Here is a 20531-nt window from a genome sequence, read left to right on the forward strand (position 1 = left end):
ACCAAAGCCCAATTAGTCCAATTGGAAGTTAGATATTTGGGTTACGGCATCCAATAGGGACAAAGGACTCTGGGCCATAAAAAGAAGGAGGCCACTTGCCAATTGCCAGCCCCACGAAATAGGAAGGAATTAAGGGGCTTTTGGGATGCAGCTGGGTTTTGTCGCATTTGGATTCTCAACTTCGCATTGTTAGCAAAGCCACTCTATGAAGCTACCAAGGGGAATGGAAAAGGAACCCTTGAGTTGGGAGGAAGAGGAACAGAACAGCTTTTTGGAATTGAAGCATGCTGTGACTCAGGCTCCTAGTTTTCTGACTTGACAGCCTTTTCAGTTGTTTGTGGACATTAAGCAGAATATGGCCATTGGGATACTGACCCAACAGTTGGGAACATGGTATCGTCCGGTTGCATATTTGTCCAAACAGCTGGATCAGGTGGCCAAGGGGTGGTCAGCCTGTCTCAAGGCTGTGACAGGAACTGCCCTACTTACCCAGGAAGCCAATAAGCTCACTTTTGGACAGCAATTAAATATCTACACCCCCCCATGCTCTTCGAGCTGTCCCAGACCAGAAAGAAGAAACCTATGCCAGTCACCCAGATTTGAAGGACAAACCCCCATCGCACAAAGATGCAACTCTTTGTACAGATGGGACCAGCTTTCTACATGAGGGCGTGCGAAAAGCAGCTTATGCTGTAGTCACCCTTGATGATGTGTGGGAAGCCATGCCCCTACCACCAGAAACCAGTGCCCACCTGGCAGAACTACATGCCTTCACAAGGCTTTGGAATTGGCATGAGATCTACGAGTCAACATTTACACAGACTCCAAATAGGCCTTCCTAACCGTCCAAATCCATGGAGCTTTAGGAAAAAGCTCATCACAGGAAAAAGGCCTCATCACAGCTGGAGGGAAGGACATCAAATATGGCCCAAATTGTGCATTTGTTGGACAGTGTATTGGCCCACAAACAAGTTGCCATTATGCATGTATGGGTCATCAGAGAGGGGTTTCAACAACTGAAAGAGGAAACAACAAAGCTGATCAAGTTGCCAGAGCAGCAGCCTTGGATCCCCCTTCTTTACAGGCCACATGCCTTACTCTGTGGACCCCGGCCCAGGAAGAACAACCCCCATCGTATAGTCACTCAGGAACCCAGCAAGCTGAAGCAATAGGGGTGGAACTACTAGATGGGTGGTGGGTTCTGCCGGACAAAAGGGTGTTTGTTTCCCAGCAGTTGGCATGGGATGCTGTCTCCTCCCTGCATAAGCATTTGCACTTAGGAAAAACGGCTTTGAAAAAAAAAAAAGCCTTGGCTCAGGGAGGTCTAGCCTGGCAGCTGCTGTTTGCTCTCAATGTCAGGTATGTGCTGCTAATAACCCTCTGTCAAGGCCCAGTTCAGGTGGGAGGGTCAAGAGGGCAGATCACACCATAGAGGATAAGTTGGCAAAAATTTGTCAGGAAACCCATCTCAAATGGCCGGATGATGCCCACAGCATGGCGTTGCTGGCAAAGAGGTGCACTCTCACCGAGGAGTTGGGTGTCTCGCCATTTGAATTGTTGTATGGGAGGGTTCCTAATTTGCGTGGCCCACAGGTGTTGCCCAACCCCAAGTTACAGACATGGTGAAGCTCAAACAGTTGCCAGCCCTGAATGCCATAGTCCACAAATTGCGAAAATATGTTTTGTCTTGTCGTTCTCATGAAATTGTAACTCCAGTCCACAACTTCCACCCAGGACAAGAAGTCTGGGTGAAGGACTGGTAGAAGGAACTATTGGGCCCCAAATGGTGTGGGCCGTATACTGTTGTTGTTTTTTCTCCCCTTGTTGTTAAGGTAACTGAAATTAGGCCTTGGATTCACTGGACCCGTTTTAAATTGGCTGCGAAAGCTTACTGGAAGGCCTCCAGTGATCCTGCCAAGCCTCTATACCTCACGTTTCGGAAACACCAGGAGGAACGCCACCTCTTCTGCGGACACACGGGAAGCTGTCGCTCTACGAACAGGTGGTGAAGAACCAACGCCCTCTGCAGGTGTCGCTCCAGGTGCCGTCGACACCCATCGCACAGGCAACGTACCGCGTCTACCATGGACACTCCGCCCCGTCCAATGCCCAGGCACAACCATGAAGACTGACTAGCGCCTACGCCGAGCTGCGTGCATTAGGAGGGGCCTGATGCTGGCAGTTCTGATCGTGGTTTTTCTCCTATTCATTTCTATTCTCATTGACTCTCTTTATCTCTATCAGGCAATCTTGGCCAGAGCAAAGGGTGAGGCCCATTGGTGGTGTGGGAAGTTCCGAATGATTACGGGGACCCCCGCTCCATCCTTTCCTATAGGGGGGAATGAGGATAATGAGGGTACTCCCCAACAAACAGAAGCTAGGCCCCTCACCTCTATAAATGACTCCCCTGCACAGGTAACTTCTGAGCCAATGCTAGAAGAAATGGGTTCAGGGCCTTTCCCCCTTTGCAAAGACTGCTTTTATCAGGGTGAACAGGGACTGCATTTTGTGTATAATGAACGCTGGTTATTAAATTGCTATCCGGAGGAGGGGTTATCCCCCTGTTCAGAGGAGACAGGGAACTATTGGCAGTGTTGCATGAACCCCAATGTCACAACTTGGGCACCAAACAAATGATACACTTTGACCATTAGGTGCCATCGCAAAAAAAGCCCATTCAGAGACCCTTCCCAGACCCCTTTCCAGAATGGACAAGGGCTCAGGTGAAGTGGGCCCCCCTTGATTTCAGTCTGAAAATGGAATATGACACAACTTATGACCAGATGCCCATAATAGTGGAGATAACTTATCAGCTTATTGGGGATATAGGGAATCAGTGGTTTCTACAATGGTGGTCAGAGAATGAAAATCTGTCAAGCATGGATGCACAAGACCTGAGTAAGTACTGGCGCATAGGTGTAACGTGCAACCATAGTGCTAAAGCCAGTCGCCTGGAGGTCTGGATAACCCAATCCAACTACTTGGAAACATATCAATGCCATGGGGGACACTTGACAAGAACCTCAGCAGAACAGCTATAGCCACCCTAAACACACAGGGAAAGGGAATGGTGGTTCTGGAGCCACTCCTACAACAGGGTAGGAACCCCCATCCCACATGGACCCCTCAGGAGGGTGGGAGGGGCGGCCCACAAGGGAAGGAAAAGGGAGCCCCAAGGGAACCCAGGGCCACAAGGGAGGCCATTACCCCCTCTCCATTGGAATGCACTCAATGCCTGCAGGATCCACAGAAGGACAAAAGGAAAAAAAAAGCCACAAAACCCCATCTAGCACTTGGGAAGCCCGGGAGAACATGTATTGGATTCATGGCACATTGGCCTACGAAGTCCTCCCTGTGTTCTTGGATGGATAAAACTTTGGGTTCTTTCTGTTGCCCATCCAATCACAACAGGTGCTAGGGGTCCTGGTGTATGACTCAGTAGGCCCCATCCGTCAGAAGAGGAAGGTAGACACAGCCTTCTCTAACTTTCCTTGTAAGGAACTGGCTGAATACGAGAAATCTGACATGTGGAGCTCAGAGAGAATCGTATGCACATATGGGAGGGCCACTAGGGCTGAGGATGGGTCTTGGGGTTACCGCACCCCAATCTACATGATCAACTGGATCATGCATTTGCAGGCAGTATTGGACTTGGCTGGGGAGAGGATTGATAAATCTTTGAATATCCTCTCCAGTGCCACTGGCAAACTCTGTACTGCAGTGTACCAAAATCAATTGGCTCTTGATTACTTCCACGCAAGGGAAGGAGGGTCTGTGGGAAGTTCAACTTGTTTAATTGCTGCCTTCACATTGATGAGACTGGACGTGTCATTAAGCAGCTCACCACAGAAATGAGGCAACTCACTCATTTCCCAGGGTAGGAATGGAAAGGATTTGATTTCACCTCCACTTCTAACTCCTGGTTCCCGAAATTGCCAGGGTTTCACCCCTCTTGATGGAGAAATGGGCCACTGCAAAGGTCCTGGCCCTGGTGGGACGCTCAGAAAAAGGACGCTCGAGCAAATATGTTGGGCTCATGCTTCATGGAGAGGAACCTGCCATTTATGAAACTACACAGTAATCTTATGATTGGGTGAAGTTTCAATAGGGGGGAATGATACAGCATGGGTTGCACAGGTAAACCCACCAGTGGCTGGCCAGGTTAGGTGGTCTTAATAGAATGGACCTTATAGATTCATTTTAGTTTGGCCTTTTACTCCAGTGCCCTGGAGTCCCAAAGTTGACTTTTAACTTCCTCATATTATAAATAGGGCTGAACAGTGTGGCAAGACTCTGTAAAGGAGGGGCACAGGAAGCCAGACGTGGGGGGAGAGATACAACAGAGAAGTTGCAGAAAACTGTTGGTATGAATATCTGCTTTTGTAGTTTTCCAAGATGTACTTCCCTGTTCTGAACAGGGGTTTTTACGTTTTGTATGAATACGCCTCTTTAAACGCCCTCTGATTGACGAAGTTTGATTAAAGGTATAAAATCACTGCCCTGGGCATAGCCAGGCCAGTTCAGATGTTGGTGTGTGAACACGCTGAACTCGATGCATCCAATAAACCTGTTTCTCTTCCTTCGTGGTCTCAAGTCCTGATCTTTCGTAAGTAGATTACAAACCACAATCTGCTGCAACATTTGGGTGAAAGGGTTAAAAAGCTAGGAAACCTCAGTAACTCAGCCAAAACCCTCGGAATTCTCCTCAAGATATGGAAAAAAAATTTATAGACACATACACACTAACACACATACGCACACACACGCACTCTATCAGAATTCCTCTCAGGATATGGAAATCTTTTAAACACACACACACACAAACGGAGGGAGGGGGAGGGAGGGGGAGATATTTCCCAAAACTGGATTCATCACACAAGGTCAACACCAAGGAACACAAACAGGATGAAATTGGCCAAAGGTGGAAGACCATTCAGGTAAACATTTGTTTCAGGATACCAAGGTCCTACGTACTGTATTAATGAACAAAAAATCCCACCTTCTCTTTGATTGCCACCTCCAGCTGCAACGCTCAGCCTGTTTAAATAAGGGGGAAAAGACAGCACAACAGAACGACAGAGTTGGAAACGGCCTTAGAGGTCTTCTAGTCCAGCCCCCTGCTCAAGCAGGAGACCCGCGGGGAAAAGGGCGGCCTATAAATATTAATAAAATACCAAAAAAAAAAAAAATACCAGTGATGGCAAACCTTTTTCTCTTTGGGTGCCAAAAGCGCACACACAAGCTATTGTGCTCGCTTTTGTGTCCACCCCATAATTTAATGCCCCCCAATGCCATGCTCCCACGCACACTGCACATGCGTGCATGACCACCACCACCCCACTGCCCCGCACATGCGCACATGGCTTTCTTGTAGGCTGGGGAGGGCGAAAATGGCCTCCAATGCCCCCCTGGAGGCCTTCCAGAGGCTGGAAATAGTCTGTTTTTTGCCCTCCTCAGGATCCAGAGGCTTTCTAAGAGCCTGGGGAGGGCGAAAAACAGCCCAATGCACAAACCAAAAGTCCATTCCTGAATTTCCGATTTGCTCGTTGGGTGGTTTTTCGCCTTCCGGAGGCTTCAAGAGGCTTCCCTGAAGCCTTAGGAAGGCAAAAAATAGTCCAATGCGCAAACTGGAAGTCTGTTCCCGAACTTCTGGTTCGTGTGATGGGCTGTTTTTCGCCCTCCGGAGGCTTCAGGGAAGCTTCCGGAGGGCAAAAAAAGGGCCAAAAATCAGCTGGCCAGCAGGCGCGTGCATGCTGGAGCTGACAGGGCAACGCCTCACGTGCCCTCAGAAATGGCTCCACGTGACACCTGTGGCAAGCATGCCATAGGTTCACCATCATGATCTTATACCATTTCAGAGAAATGGTTCTAATTCAGCAAGGTGGTCTCATTCTACCCATAAGAACAGAACTGTATACATTAGTGTCTATTCTTTCCATCTTTCTCTGTTCTAGGAACCTTAGTGCCATTAAATGTCCACCTGATTGGATTGGACACCAGGGATATTGCTACAAATTTTCAGGAGAGGAAAAGAACTGGAAGGAGAGCCAGAACTTCTGTATCTCACATGATGCTTCCCTGGCCAAAATTACACAGGAGGAAATGGTGAGCAGTGAAACTGTTTTTGTCCAGGATAAATCAGTTCCTAGTAGTAATGTTACTTCATTGATGGTGCTCGTTCTTCTACAACATGAAAAAGATAAAGGATTTTCTCCTGATATTACTAAAACAACTCTCCTTAGATGCCTTTCTGAACAAAAGCTTCAAGATCCTTTGAATCGTGTCCAGGTTCAAAACTGAGTTTCATAAAGCAAAATCTTTTGATACAGAAAATTTAAAACCCAAAAATTATTGGTTCAAACATCCTTGAAATAAATCACTGTCATCTGCTTCTTTCATTTTCTCCTGCTTAGAAACTTGGAATCATCCGATAACTATCCCCAAATGCTTTAAAGATGTGAATTTCAGAGAGAGAGATAGAATCAGGAACCCCAAAGTAAAACTGTAGACAATGCCAATGTAGACAACCATTCTAGGATAATCAGAATTTTACTTTCTACTAAAGATTTTATATTTACTTTGAAAAAACATAATAAGGTTCCGTCATTTTGCCCCTCACTTAAGGAACTACTAACTTCATTAGAGATTATTGTTTTAAATATAGTTTTGGTCCTTTCAGCCTATGTTGTAGTTCAGAAATTCAGCTGGGAATCTAACAATGCAACATTCTAACATGCACAATTTTTTAAGGCTATTGTGAGGATGTTCACAAGAGAACATGTATTTTGGATCAGCCTCAAGAGAGTACCAAATCAGCCCTGGAAATGGCTAGATGGGAGAAAATGCAACGTGAGTCTTCCTCTTTTCCTGTCAATTGGCAACAGCTGAAAGTAAAATACCGCCACTGATCACGCAGATTGATTTTAGAAAGAGCCTCCTGGCTGCCAGCATTCAGTCGTTGCCCTCTTAAATGTTTGGCTGTATTAATGTAACTCAAAATGCCTTATGGGTATTCCTCTACTTACAGCCATTCATTTACTGACTGTTCCGAGTGAAAATGGAAGTGAAAAAAATGACTTATGATTGATCCTTGCAATTAAAACCACCACCAAATCCCCATGATCACCTGATCAAAATTTGGGTTCTTGGAAATTGGTATGTATTTATTTATTTGGAAAAAAATATGTGGCCACCCCTCATGGTGACTCTGGGCAGTTTACAGAATTAAAACAACAATACTAAGCCCAATAAACCTCTACCTCAAAAATGAAACCAACCAGTTGATATCTTCTGTGTCGCCCTTCTAGGTCGCCACATCTGCTGGCTAAATAGTTACAATGACTGCAGCATCCTGGGGTCATGGGATTGCCATTTTCAACCTTCCCAAGAAGCAAAGTCCACAAGGACATCTGGATACTCTTAAAATCATTTAACAGCTTCAGTGATTCACAACAACCGTGGCAAAAAAGCACAACTCTCTTAACAACTCATTTGCTTAGCAACGGAAATTCCAGTCCAAATTGTGGTTGCGAGTCAGGGACTTCCTGTACAAGAAGCACGGTCAGAACTCCACTTGAACTGAGTCCAGAGTGTTGAGCTCCTGGCATGTAGCTGTACTGTACAGTCAACACTTCCAAATAGGTGTGTGTGAGAGAGAGATTTATGTTGTAAGCGCCCAGAGTCACCTGTAGCTGTACAAATTTGTTCAATAAATAAATAATAATTCAGTAGGCAGGTATATTGATCCAATGAGAACTATCTCTTCAGCTGATTCCCTGTTCATTGTGTTTCATCTCAGAAAATCAAATTCTGCTTCTTAGTCTTCACTCAAACAAGAAGCACCCCCACCAAAGCTAGGTCACTAAGCAGCCAAAATAATCTCCAAAAAGAAAAAGCCACACCTGGAGTCTCTTTTGGAGCTCTGTTCCTAGAGGCCCCCCTCCCACAAGGGTTTCCTCTCTCCTCTCTCCTCTCCACTTGCAACCTTCCCGGTCACCTTCTCTCTGATTGTCTGGGGAAACCGGCAGAGGAGATTACAATGGCAATCACATGATCACTGGGCATTTGGCAACCAGTTGGAAATGCAAGCTGCTGTGATTATTGCATATGTGGACAGAGGTTTTTTTTACTGTAGGAAGTTGAAACCCACCCCTCTCCTAGAAAAATGAAATATCCTGGGAAATATTGAAAAGGCTGAATATTATATTTCCCTGGATAAGAAATGGAGAAACACGGGAGTGGGTCGGAGCATTACGGTCGTAACGGGGAGGGGCAGATATGGCGGGGACTTTAGGGCGGGCCATTACCGGGGAAGGAGGGATCGCTACGTAATAGAGATCCCTCCTTCCGGCCCTATGAGTCCCACTCCGAGACCAGATGGCGCGAGTAACAAGGACCCTGGTCTCCGGCTGTTGTCGCTAAACGCCAGGTCTGTTGTCCACAAAGCTCCCCTCGTCCGGGACTTAATTTTAGACGAGGGGGCAGACCTGGCGTGTATTACTGAAACCTGGCTGGGCCCGGAGGGAGGAGTCCCCCTCGTAGAAATGTGCCCAGAAGGATTTCAGGTGCTTCATCAGCCGAGAGCTCAGGGAAGGGGTGGGGGTGTGGCTATTGTTATTCGGGAGTCTTTTGTTCCTCGTAGGATCCCTGCTCCGGAGCTTGTCGGGTGTGAGTCCCTGCTGCTGAAGTTGGACCTCAAGGGTCAAGTGGGTCTGCTGTTAACGTACCTGCCTCCCAACTGCGTTGCAGCAGCCCTCCCCTCGCTCCTCGAGTCGGTAGCCGAGCTGGCAGCTGAGTTCCCCAGGCTTATGGTCCTGGGGGACTTCAACTTGCCTACGCTCGGTGAACACTCTGATGGGGCGCGGGAGTTCATGGCTCGACCTCGTATTCCTCTCGGAGCAGTGGAGTTGTGATCTTGGTCTGAGGGGTAATGAGATCATACCCCTGTCGTGGTCAGACCACTGCCTACTGAGGCTTGACTTCCGGAGACCAAACCCCCACTGTAGGGAGGAGGAACCGACCAAGTGGTTCCGCCCCAAGCGACTGATGGACCCCTTGAGGTTCCAGACGGAGCTTGGGGTTATTCCTGACACTCTCGCCCACAATCCGGTAGAAACTCTGGTTGCTGCCTGGCACTCGGCAGCATCGGAGTCCCTTGACCGGATTGCGCCACTACGGCCACTCCGAGGTGGTGGATCCCGGAGGCCTCCTTGGTTCACCGAGGAGCTCCGGGAGAGGAAACGCCGAAGGAGACGCCTAGAGCACCTGTGGAGGTCCGATAGATCCGAATCGAACCGAGCACTTTTAACAATCTGCACCAAGGAATACATCAGGGCACTTAGGGCAACAAAAAGAGCATACATTGCCTCCTTGGTTGCGTCCGCCGAGTCCCGTCCAGCCGCCCTGTTTAGGATAACCCGTTCCCTCTTAAATAAGAGGGATACGGGGGACCCCTTGCAGGGTAGGGCTGAAGACTATGCCCAGTTCTTGGCGGACAAAGTTGCTCGGTTTCGGTCGGATCTGGACTCCACCCTTGCAGACCCAGCCGAGGCACGAGTGGACGACTTGGTAGACCAGCGCTGGGTTGAGTTTCAGGACGTTACCCCCGGGGACGTGGACAAGGCCATGAGGGCTGTGAGTGCCTCCACCTGTGTACTGGACCCGTGTCCCTCCTGGCTGGTAGCTAACAGCAGGGAGGTGACACGGAGCTGGATCCAACCGGTTATTACCGCCTCGCTTCGGGAGGGGCACTTCCCCGCCGCACTTAAAACGGCGGTGGTGAGACCCCTCCTGAAAAAACCATCTCTGGATCCAGCTGTACTTAACAACTATCGTCCAGTCTCCAACCTCCCCTTTATTGGGAAGGTTGTTGAGAAGGTGGTGGCCTACCAGCTTCAGCGGTCCTTGGAGGAAGCCGATTACCTGGACCCCTTCCAGTCCGGCTTCAGACCTGGTTACAGCACAGAAACCGCTTTGGTCGCATTGACCGATGATCTCTGGAGAGCCAGGGATGGAGGTCATCCCTCCATCTTGGTTCTTCTTGACCTCTCAGCGGCTTTCGATACCATCGACCATGGTATCCTTCTGCGACGACTGCGGGAGGTGGGGGTGGGAGGCACTGTTTTGCAGTGGTTCTCCTCCTACCTCTCGGACAGGTCGCAGTCGGTGTTGGTCGGGGGACAGAGATCGACCATGAGGCCCCTAACATATGGGGTGCCACAGGGGTCGGTCCTGTCCCCCGTACTATTTAACATCTACATGAAACCGCTGGGCGAGATCATTCGGAGGCACGGGATAAGATACCATCAATATGCGGACGATACACAGCTGTATCTGTCCGCCCCGTGCCAACTCAATGAAGCGGTGGACGTGATGAACCAGGGTCTTGAGGCTGTTAGAGACTGGATGCGGGCTAACAAGCTTGTACTCAACCCAGAAAAGACCGAGTGGCTGTTGTGTTTTCCTCCCAACAATTTGGCTAGCATTCCATCTCTCAGGCTGGGGGGTCAAATTATACACCCCTCAGACAGGGTTCGCAACTTGGGAGTCCTCCTGGATCCACAGCTGACCTTTGATCACCACCTGTCGGCTGTGACCAGGGGGGCATTCGCCCAGGTTCGCCTGGTGCGCCAGTTGCGACCCTACCTGAATCGGGAGGCTCTCACAACAGTCACTCGCGCCCTCGTGACCTCTAGGCTGGAATACTGCAACGTGCTCTACATGGGGCTGCCCTTGAAGAGCATCCGGCGACTTCAGCTAGTCCAGAATGCGGCCGCGCGAGTGATTGTGGGTGCACCTCGGTTCACCCACATAACACCTATCCTCCGCGAGCTGCACTGGCTACCTGTTGATCTCCGTGTGCGCTTCAAGGTGCTTCTTACCACCTATAAAGCCCTCCATGGTAGTGGATCTGGGTACTTGGGAGACCGCCTCCTGCCGATTACCTCCTCGAGACCGATTAGATCCCATAGATTAGGCCTCCTCCGAGTGCCATCTGCCAGCCAGTGCCGGCTGGCCACTACGCGGAGGAGAGCCTTTTCAGTGGTAGCTCCGACCCTCTGGAACGAGCTCCCCGTGGGGATCCGTACCCTCACCACCCTTCAGACCTTCCGCGCAGCCCTCAAGAACTGGCTATCCTGCCAGGCCTGGGGGTAGAGACTGATCTGCCCCCACCCGAATGTTGGATGAATGTTGTTTACTTTTTAATTATATGTAATGTTATATGTCATTGTCTGTATCCCCCTTCCTATGAGTTGTTAGCCGCCCTGAGTCCCCTCAGGGAAAAGGGCGGCCTATAAATAAACCCATTCAATTCAATTCATTCAATTCAATGTTTTTAGGCAGGAAACAGACTCACTCTTAATAGCCCCCACCTTTGTCAATGGGCCATTAAAATTCCTGAGCCAGTCTATTCTACATAACAAAGATCCCCCTCAGCTCCAGGGCAATGGGATTAGCCCTTTACCCATCTCACCCCAGGACACCTGGGATGAAGCAATGCTCAAACTTGGACTCAAGACAGCCTACAGAGTTGCCCCTGCATGGGCCCATGGGAGTCTGACAACCAATCAGAATACAAGATCAAGATCAAAAGCCAGAGAGGGCATAAAGCCAGGAACTTTCAACATCTCACTCTCTCTTTTCTTCTTCACCCAACATCTGGAAGCATGTGATTCCCCCTTTTCTATTCAGGAGCTCAAGCCATGTGATCCTGTTCACCATTAAACCATCTTTCCAAGCAGCCTCCATGTTTCCAGTGTCTTTTTCCCCACTTGGAACTAAACCCAGAAGCACGTTTCTTCCAATAGTGCAATGGTCGTAAGTAATATCTTGAGAACATTGTAACTTTAAATAGTTGCTGATCATAGTTATATCAAAGTGACCACGATCAGATCTTAATCAGAGCAATGATTGTCTTTCCTGTTCAAAATACAAAAGATTTGGTTATGGGTTTCAGAAAGCTCAGTAGTTCGGCAGTTCGAATCCCTATTGCCACATAACGGAGTTTAGTAAAGCAATTGTTGTAAATATTAATCACTTGCCAACCATCCAAATTTTAATCACACTTTTACGACCATGCAATGGTCGTAAGTGTGAAAAGCGGTCATAACTCACTATTTTCAGTACTGTTGGAATTTTGAAAGGTCACTAAATGAATGGCTAGAAGTCGAGGACATTCCCTTATCCACTTTATGTCAAAAGAGTTGGATTCAATTCAGAATCCGAATTGATCTTTTTGTCCCCAAAACTAGGCTCTTGCTTGGTGTTGAAGCCAATAAGCCACCGGACACAAGGTGTGATATAGAATTATACTTTTATTTTGGTACCAAGATATAAGGACCCTGGTTTGAAAAGCTAACCAAGGGCCAAGATTAGGATCTTACAGCAGTTTTTATAGTCAAGGGATGGTCACATGCCACCCTTTGCCCTTCCCCTAATAATGCATGCATAACAGATAATATTGATTGGTTATTTGGATTTCAGCCCCCCCCCCCCCTAAATCCTTACGCTTGTTATGTTAAATAACTAACTGTCACACCACTTTTTTTTCATCCCAGGCCACGGGTATCTTGTAAATGTGCCTGCTATGTGGGTTTGGGGTTTTTTCTTAGAAATGAGCTATCCTTGTTCCTAATATCCTGTTCAGTGGTTTTAAGATGCTAACTTCTGTCTCGCTGTTAATGTGCAGCCCCCCCCCTTCCTGTTGCAAACAGAATAAAAGAACAAACAGTTAAATCTGAGGCAGCCCCCTCTTTCCGGCAACCCCACTCTCCTTCCTCAATGAGAGAGACAGGAAAGAAGTAAAGCTCTTAGTTGCCAAGGCAAAGAAATGAAGACAAGAGAAAATGTTTTATCAGAATTCATATTCCTCACCCTCCTGTCCATTCCATCCACAACTGGGTCCTATCTCCACATATGACCCTTCCTCTGATACACACAGGGCCTCATCTGTACATACATTCCATCATCTGATCCTTCAATCTTCAAAAGCTAAGAAGGAGGAGAGCCTATCAGAGAATCTGAAGGCTAGGTTACAACTTTCCATGTAACAACACCCACAAACACCAACTCTCACACCTCACAGGAGAAACACAACGCCTGAATTACTGTCTAGAAATTAGGTTCATATCCCATCCCTGAGTCATACGTTCAGCAGAAAAAAAAGAACTATAGCGAAGATCCAGGCAGGAACTTATAATTTTAATGAATCATTTCTTTACTACCTCATCCCTCGCCAGATCTCTTTATCCCAACAACTATATCCAAAACAATTCAAGCCAAAAGAATATTTACTGTATATGCAAAGCAAACCCCTATGGAGAGAGTACCACAAGAAGTCTTCAGCGACTCTTTAGCCAAGGACGTTTATTTCTTTGGTAAATCAGAAATGTAATCCTAAATGGGGATAAATTGTGGAATATTATCCGGGACAGCTCAGTGTGACTCATGATGCTGTTTCGCTGTAACTTAGGAAATCCTAGAATGAAGATTTAACTAACCAGGGCTTAAGTGTATTCCCCTCCTCTCAGACAGTCAAGCAAGAGGGCTTAATTTACAGAACAAGTGCACCTTCTCTACATTTCTTAGACCAAAAAGGACCATGACTCACTGCATTCGCTCGGGGATATCAGTGTTCTTACCTTTCCAGCCAATCAGCAAGAGGAGGAGGAGGAGGAGGAGGAGGAGGGCTTCGTAGTAAAACGAAGAAGCGCGTCACTTTGCGGAATGAGCGAGCGGTAGACGGAGCCGGTATTATGCATTTTCTTTCAAAGCATTCGGACTGGACCAGGGAAAGCAGTCCCGGCTCTTCCTGCGTTTCCATTGAAGAGCTTTCCAGTGCAACGGAGATCCCACCTGCTCCGTTACCACGGAAAAGTAAGAACGCTTTGTGGTTGTGTGCTTTTAATCGATTATATGTACTGTATCCCCCATTAAGAACAAGGCAGCCACTTTGGTTGTAGTGGTTAGGAGCCGAGACATGAAGCCAGCAGCGCCACTGTCTCTCGCCCTTAGCGCATCGTTTCGGAGGTGAGAGGAGTTATTTTATTATATCCCAAAATTTGGGCCGGCCCGGAGGATGGGGGCCACCTTGCCATTGGGTGCGGACAAAGCCCTCTTCCTGGCCCTTGCCAGTTGAATTTTGTTTCATGAGGCAGGGAACCAGGGAGCAAATGTGATCACAGAGAGTGGGAATAAAAATTCTAGTAAGTTTTAACAAGTGGTTTACATCAAATGTACATTAAGTTTCAGAATGAGAGAGAGGTAAGTCAGCAATATAGATTTCAGCGTGGATCTGTCTGGGCATGTTCCTTGTCCAGGATGCTGCAGAAAGGAGAAGAGGGAAAATGGATTTGTTCCAGGGACCGTAGGTGGGTAGGTACTGTAGGTAGGTAGGTAGGCAGGTAGATAGGAAGAAAGGAAGGAAAAGCATGGGAGAGAGGGAGGGAAGGAAGGAAGGAAGGAAGGACAGTAGTAGGGTGTCTACACCTAAAAAAATTTCAGGCCCAATTTCCCACAAAAAATGAAGTCAAGATGGTGTGAAAGAATAGACTGAGGAGGTGGAGAGAGGAACCTCATACTTCTGTTTTGTGATTGGCCACATCATCATGGCAGGCCTTTAGGAAAGGGGAGGTGCCTTTTCAGCCATTTTGAGACAGTGCCCACAACATGGTCTATAAATGGTAGAGGTATCCACCATGAAGGAGGAATATTTGTGTCCCAGGATACCCAGGACCAGAGGTTTTATCTTCCAAACTTTTGGATTTGTTCTGAAGCCCAACCACAGGGAATGTGTCTCTAGCAGAAAAGGCTAAAGTTCCCTGAGGATGGGCTCCAGCATAAGTCCGAAAGCTTGGAAGACAAAACCTCTGGTCCCAATGACTGACCCAGATTGGATCCTGCAAGAGATATTCACCCCTCAACTGAAGTTATCAGCCCATGTGGGAATCCCTCCAAAGACAGGAGGAGGAGATAATCGGTTCCAGTTCTTTAGGAAAAGATTGAGGGCAGGAACTCCTAAGCGTTTTTTTTCCCCCTCAATGAAAACATTGGACTGTACCTCAATTTATTTTAATCAGACTTGAGTGATGAGAGTGACATTTTGGTTGACTCAAGAGGAGAACTACCCTAATTTTCAGAGTACAAGACGCACCTTTTCCCCCCTCAAAAAAGAGGCTGAAAATCTGGGTGCGTCTTATACACTTGATACAGCATTTTTTGGGGGCTCGAGAAGCCCCACCCCTTCACCAAAATGGCCATGCATAGCCTTTAGGACAGCAATGGCAAACTTTTTTTGACTCGTGTGCCATAAGCGGGGGGAGAGCAGGGGGGATGTACGTGGGCGTGCGGCACCCATAATGCAATATGCAACCCCCCCAGTGCGCATGCACACATGACAGGCACGACCCCCATTGTTTGCATGGTTTTTTCGCCCTCCCCAGGCTCCAGAAGCTTTATAGGAGCTTGGGGAGGGTGAAAACAGCCTCCCCCCCCCGGGGTCTCCAGAGGCTTCAGGAGCTTCCCTGAAGCCTCCGGAGCGCAAAAAACCTGGCCCTATGGGCAAACCAGAAGTTCGGGGACGGACTTCCGGTTTGCTCGTAGGGCCGGTTTAACCCCTCCGGAACCTTCAGGGGCCTTCCGAACACTTTGGAGGACGAAAAACGACCCTACGAGCAAACTGGAAGTGACTTATACTCTGAAAAATACGGGTATTAGGCGTGGAATTCTTTTTTAAAAAAGCAAAACAAAAACCTCATTGTTTGCATGGTTTTTTTCGCCCTCCCCAGGCTCCAGAGGCTTTATAGGAGCCTGGGGAGGGTAAAAACAGCCTCCCCCTCCCCGGGGCTCTCCAGAGGCTTCAGGAGCTTCCCTGAAGCCTCTGGAGCGCAAAAAAGCCGGCCCTATGGGCAAACCGGAAGTTCAGGAACGGACTTCCGGTTTGCTCGTAGGGGCAGTTTAACCCCTCCGGAACCTTCAGGGGCCTTCTGAAGGCTTCGGAGGACAAAAAATGACCCTACGAGCAAACCGGAAGTGACTTATACTCTGAAAAATATGGGTATTAGGTGTGGAATTTTTTTTTAAAAAAGCAAAACAAAAAGCAAGAAAACCGTAGCAATTTAGAAAAGTGTATAATATTTATTTGGAGATTTCAGCTCAAGGAAAACTAAGAATTTCCAGATTTCCTTTCTAGCTTCCTTTTGGTGTAGCATATGAATGCTGATATATCTTGTTTCTCTTTTTTTTGTCATATAGTGAGATTCGAGACATTCCAATCGGCTTGTGATCAACACAGAAATGTAATAATTGTATCTGTCATTTCCCACATCATCTTCATCTTCATTATCTGTCTGGTTTATTTTCAGGGTAAGGAATCCAGATCTTAATATTGCCCTCATGAAAAGTTTCTTTGCGTGACTTCATGAAGCCGAATGACCTCTGCAGTTAGGTCAGGAACATAGAGTTGGCCTTGTACTGAGTTTTAGACACTGCACTTTCTCTAGTAAGGAAACTTCAATTCCTTTGTTTGGGGAAAAAATATCTGTGTTTGCTTGAAAGTATCAATGAGTTTTGTAACTTGACCAAATTGGTGGAAAATCCCACAAAAAGATTCATGGCTGAATAAATGGATTTGCATCTGGTTTCTTGGATTCAAATCCAGCATGCAAATAACTACTCAGGTCCAGATTAATAATCTGAGGATTACAGGACAAAGGCCATTACTGTTCTGATCTAGGCTTCCCGAGAGAATGAAGCAAACTCCTGGTCCCAACAAAAAAACCCTTTTATTAATTTACTGTGAATTCTGCTCATTCACATCCAGCAAAATCTTTCAAGGGAGAATTTACAGTAACAGATCTCATCTGGCTTGGAGAGATGACAGGCTGATTTCTGCAAAACCTGGCAAGGAGTCTCAGAGAGTCACAAACCAATTAAGCGAATTACCGTATTTTTCAGAGTATAAGACGCACAGGAATATATGACACACCAAGGTTTTGAAGACACAAATTTTAGAAAAAGTTTTTACACTGTGCAAACCTCCCCAAAATGGCCCATTTTTTGCATAAATGGGCCCATTTTTTTCCAAAAAAGGGCATGAATAGCCCTTAGGAGGCTTGTAGAATGTTCCGGGGGGGGGGCACAAACGAGCAAAAATGCCCCATTTTTTGCTCATTTCTGCCCTCCCCAGCTCCCAGGAGCTCTCTGAAAGCCTCCTACAAGCTATGTATGGTCATTTTGGTGAAGGGGTGGGATTTCAGGTGGTAAAAAATGCTGTATTCAGTGTATAAGACACACCCATATTTTCAGCCTCTTTTTTGGGGGGGGAAAAGGTGCATCTTATACTCTGAAAAATAAAGTAATTATCTCCTGCAAACTCCACCCCCCCTTTCTCTCCTCTTTTATTTCCCCTGGGAGGGGCCATTCATTGTCCACCAGTGGCCTTACTCCCAAGTCGACCCTTGTTCTTCAGCTGTTCCCTTCATCTGGGAATCCTCTGAATGCGTACACCAGCTGTTTGTCTGCCTCACTGATGTCTAACTCTGGAGGCAGCTGATAATTTGCATATGGCTCTGGCCTCATCAAAGCCTTCCCCAGACTCCAGGATTGACCCACGTTCTTCCCCAACCTCCTCACTGTCCGAATCTGCTTCTAGCTCCGCTGGTCGCTGTTGGGCCACAACAATTACAACTGCTAGAGCAGGGGTTCCCAACCCCTGGGCTGTGGTGCATTCAAAACTGGGTCGCAGAAGCAGTGGTTGAGCGTATGCGCACGGCTCCACTTCTGCAAGGAGCAGGCAAGCAAGCATGTGCAGCTACATTTGTGTGAGAAGTGTGTGCATGTGCCTGCCACTTGTGAAAATGAAGCTGCACAGATTTGCCCACCACTTGTGTGGAGGCATTCCCCCCTCCCTCCCAGTCCACAAAGCCAGAAAGTTTGAGACTGCTGTGCTAAAACATGGGGTTTCTTATTCAGACTGGGTTTCTTTAGAACTCACTATGGGGTTATAATACATCAGGGTGGACCTATCCCACCTACAGCAATGGAACTGGATAAATGAATGTCTATTCTTTCCATTTTTTCTCTGTTCTAGGAAGATCAGTGCCATCAAATCACCAAAAGGATGAGATAAAATGTGTACCTGTTACATGTCCACCTGATTGGATTGCACATCAGGGACACTGCTACAATCTTTCAAGGGAGGAAAAGAACTGGATGGAGAGCAGGAACGTCTGTATTTTGCACAATGCTTCCCTGGCCAAAATTACAGACAAGGAAATGGTGAGTAATGATGGTTTTGGCTACCATAAATAAAGGGGACGCGGTTAACAAGATGCAGGTCTCTCATTTTGCCCTTATCTACAGGAGCATCTAGCTATGTTTTATTACGGTTAGATTACTGTTCAAAAGATATCCAAGGTTCCAATATGTATAACTTTTGTTTTTAAAGGATTTTGTGACGATGCTCATAAGAGACCATGTCTTTTGGATCGGCCTCAGGAGAGAACCAGATCAGCCTTGGAAGTGGCTAGATGGAGAAAATGCAACGTGAGTCTTCCTCTTTCCCTTTCAGTTGGCAGGGGCTAAAAGTAAAATGCCTCCACTGAGGCTGTATGCAGCTCAGGACCTAGAAAGAGCCTCCTGGCTGCCAGCATTCAGGAGTTGCCCTCTAAAATGTTTTGGCCCTACTAATATAACTCAAAATGCAATATGGATAGTTCTCAACTTATAGCCATTCATTTAGTGACCGTTCAACAGACGTGGTATTCAGCCAGTTCTGACCAGTTCTGGAGAACCAGTAGCAGAAATTTTGAGTAGTTAGGAGAACTGGCAAATACCACCTCTGGCTGACTCCACCCCCATCTATTCACTGCCTCCCGAGTCCTAGCTGATTGGCTGGGTCTTCTTCTATTGCCCTGCACAAGAGAACCGAGCTGGAAAGCAGGTTAGTGGGGTGGGGAGGGAATGGGGATTTTGCAGTATCCTTGCCCTGCCATGCTCACCAACCCACGACACACCAACAGAACTGGTAGTAAAAAAAAATGTGAATCCCACCACTGCCATTTAAGCTTGCAACGGAACTGAAATAATTGACTGTATGAGTGGCCCTTGCAAATACAGCCATCATGGTATCTCCATGATCAAACTTTGGTCAATTGGCAACTACCATCTATTTATTCATAATTTTTATTTATTTACCAATCTATTTATTTGGAAAAATTTATATGGCTGCCCAATTCATACTGACACTGGGCTGCTTACAGAAATAAAACCCCAATGCAAATACAAAACTCAATAAATCCCCAACCCAAAGAAACAGCAATCAAACGAACCAGTGGATAAGCTCCATATCGCTGTGGGGTCCCCGGGTCTCCTGGCAAACCAGTTAACAGATGTTGCAGCATCCTGGGGTCCCGTGATTACCATTTGGGACCTTCCTGACGGGTTTCCAACAAGCCAAGTAGATGAGGAAAGCTGGATTCCACCATATGATTTGCTTAACAACTGCAGTGATCCGCTTGTGGCAAAAAAGGTCATAAAATCAGGATCAATGCGCTTAACAATTGCCTTGCTTAGCAATGGAAATTCTAGTCCCAATTGTGGTTGTAAGTTGAGGACTACCTGTGTAAATATGTTCAGAATTCCACTTAGAGTCCAGAATGCTGAGCTCACTGGAATAATAGAGTAACAGAGTTGAAAGGGACCTTGAAGGTCTTCTAGTCCCTATAATATTTCAGACAAATGGTCATCCAATCTTTTCTTTAAAACTTCCAGTGTTGCAGCATTTACAACTTCTGGAGGCAAGTTGTTCCACTGATTAATAGTTCTAGTTGTCTTGAATAGTTGTCTTGCCTTCTGGTGCTTTGGAGAATAGCTTGACTCCCTCTTCTTTGTGGCAGCCCCTGAGATATTGGAAGACTGCTATCATGTTTCCCCTAGTCCTTCTTTTCATTAAAGTAAACATACCCAATTCCCGCAACCGTTCTTTATATGTTTTAGCCTCCAGTCCCCATATCATCTAAGATATACTGTACAATGAACTCTTCCCAATAGATGAATTCATGAATTCTCATATTTGTGAAGGCAAGGCTCAGCTAGATCAGTGGTCCCCAAACTGTGGGTCGCAGACCGGCCCATGGCCTAATCGTCACCAGGCCATGTGAATGGGTGGCCAGGGCAGGCACATCTACGTATGTGCTCGGAACACTAACATGAGCATTGTCGGCAGTCGCAGCCCCACTTGTGCAACAACAAGGCTCACAAGTGGGGCCACAAGCACCTGTAAGGAGGCTTTCTTTGTGGGCGCTTGTGAGCCTTGTTGCGGGTGCTTGCAGCTCCTCTCATCCGAGAGTTGTTGCGAGTTCTTGCAGCCCCTCGCATAAGCGTCATCGTGGGTGGTCGCAGCCCCATTCATGTGAGCCTCTTTGTGGGTGCTTGTGGCCCCACTTGTGCGAGTTTTGCTGCAAATGTTACGGGTGCGTATGCACGCACATATACCTCCATCTGGCTGTCCCACAAAATATCCTCCTTAACCC

At 47.2% G+C, this 20531-nt stretch overlaps 1 long non-coding RNA gene across 1 annotated transcript; it reads right to left on the bottom strand.

Moving 5' to 3' along the window:
- Positions 1-264: 264 nt before the first annotated feature.
- LOC116505067 lies at positions 265-10869 on the bottom strand. Its single transcript, XR_004254884.1, has 3 exons — positions 10844-10869; positions 8727-8730; positions 265-728 (listed from the first exon to the last, which is right to left on the bottom strand). It is a non-coding gene; the product is annotated as an uncharacterized LOC116505067 (long non-coding RNA).
- Between the last annotated feature and the right edge of the window lie 9662 nt (positions 10870-20531).

Source organism: Thamnophis elegans, chromosome 2 (assembly GCF_009769535.1).
Source record: "Thamnophis elegans isolate rThaEle1 chromosome 2, rThaEle1.pri, whole genome shotgun sequence".
NCBI lineage: Eukaryota > Metazoa > Chordata > Lepidosauria > Squamata > Colubridae > Thamnophis > Thamnophis elegans.